This window comes from Sus scrofa, chromosome 9 (genome assembly GCF_054392235.1).
Source record: "Sus scrofa isolate SSC_HxYL_T2T_F1_AM1 chromosome 9, Sscrofa_HxYL_maternal_Yorkshire_Landrace_v2.0, whole genome shotgun sequence".
Lineage (NCBI taxonomy): Eukaryota > Metazoa > Chordata > Mammalia > Artiodactyla > Suidae > Sus > Sus scrofa.
The window spans coordinates 47,414,881-47,417,086 of NC_139391.1; positions in this window are offsets into that span (position 1 = coordinate 47,414,881).

Consider the following 2,206-nt stretch of genomic DNA (forward strand, 5'->3'; position numbering starts at 1 on the left):
GGGACAGGCAGCCGCAGAGCCCGAGACACACCTTCAGGGAGCGGGGAGGAGGAGGAGCGGAGAGGAGGGGCCGCTGGGGCTGACACAACGGGGCCGGGAGAGGCGGCCGTGGCTCCCGGAGCCAGCAGAGCGGCTAATTATACAGGGGGGCCACACCCTGCACATTCATACCTAACCTGATTTTTTTTAAAGGGTTTTTTTCTCCCCCAGTTTAATTGTTTTCCACGGCTCGGCAACCAGTTGGGCTGCTTCCTTCTGACGCACTTTCTTCTCATCAGGAAAGTGGGAGCCTCTGTCCTCACCCGTGGGCAGGCTTCGCTGAGCCCAGCGGCCCCTGGGGCAGAGGTGAGGTGTCCGCAGAGGCCGACGGGACAGAGGGTTATTAACTGGGTCACACAAACCAAATAGCCTTGTAATCAGCGGGCCTGGGTTTCAGAGGAAGATTGCCCTGCCCTGAGAGAGCGGAGTGGCTTCTCACCCTAAAGGGAGTGATGGGTTCAGTTTGATTTGGATTTTAGGGTTTGGAGCGAAGTGGCTACTCGTCACTGAACTCCTCCTGCCAACTGCCAGGCCCTGTGTTAGGTGCATGACCTAATGATCTCTGGTAATCCTTACAACAACTATTTCAATTGTCCCCACTTAATAGATGAGAACACGGGAGCTCTAAGGAAATAACTCGCTGGCCTAAGTCAAGAGGTGGAGCTGATATTTGAGCCCAGGTTCCCTTTTTCAGCGCAGGTGTCAACAGAGCCACCTGAATATCTCAATGGAAGATGGCTTTGAAAGGCCATGCCTGTCCCAGAAGCCTTAACAATACGCATACAGATTTTCTGTTAATGCGATCAGAGCAGGTCAGAACCTGCTTGGATACAAAGGCCAGAGAAACAGTAGTGAGGGGCAGGAATGCAAGCAGTGCCAGCCAGGTGGCTGTGTCCTCGGGGCCCAAACACTTCATTCTCATCTGCCTCCACGGTCAACTTGCTATGTGACTCAGAACAATACCTGTCCACCCTCTCTCTTCCAGGCCATAGGCAACACCCTCTCTCAGATACTCTCAGAAGTGACAGAATATGACTATCATACAATCCCAGACCTCAGGGAAAAAAAGAGAGAAAAACTAAAGACTCTAGACTCTTCCTCTCTCTGACCACCTCCAGGAACACTGGGGACCCTCCACTCCTGCCAGGATAGGCCACCTGGTCCCTTCTGGGCTGCGACCCACTGCCATGGTCCTGGGAATCCAACACCCCCAGCACACACACACTGGGTAAGGGTCTGTGCCTCTCCCAGGCTGGGCTGGATGTGGCAGAGCAGGAGGTGGGTGTGGCTGGGGGTAGGGGGCAGGCAGAGAGACATGTTCTGGGCTGCATGTCTGGGAGTGGGTTTCCCTTCCTTCCCCTGGAATCCAGGTCAAGTTCCGAGAGCCCCCGCCCCTTTGGCTCACCTGGCTGAAGAGCTAGTCCTTTGCAATAACGCAGGAACGAGAACAGAGACAAGCTTGGATCACAAAGCAGCCAGAATTTTAAGAGGAGGTGTGGGGCAGTGTTGGGGGCGGAGAATGCTACTTCATGGTGGGGATTCCCTCTCACCTGGTGCCTCTGTTCTCAGGCCCCACAGGAGCCCACTCTCCTTTGAACTCCCTGGTAATTTGTCAGAGGGCCGGTGACAACAGGCTACACAGAGCAAAGAGCAAAGAGGACAAGAAGCAGCAGAAGAGGAAAACCAAAGGGTACTGGATATGGATCCAGCGTCAGTGGTGGCTGACCCTGGGGTGCTACACTGAGAGACCTCTGCTAAGTCCTTAGAGTTCGTGCAGCAAGCTTCCAGAAGTCTGGGGGAGATTCTGAGCCTGGAAAATAAGCTGACACAGAGTAGAGGCATTTGAGCATGGAGGAATGGCTGTGTGGATATACAGAAGAAATAAAAGTTAGATGGACCAGAGTGGGAAATGAATGGATGGAAGAATGGATGGATGGATGGATGGATGGATGGATGGATGGATGGGTAATGGATTATGAATGATGGGTTCAGGGCTGATAAGATTGATGAATTGAGGGTGGATGGATGGTAGATGGGTGGATGAGTAAATAGGTGGGGAACTGGATAAAATTATTGAAAGGGGGGAAGGGAAAAGGGGAGGAAGGAAGATTGATGAGAGAGGGAAGAAAAAGGAAGGAAGGAGATGCATAGGTAATGGATGGCCAGG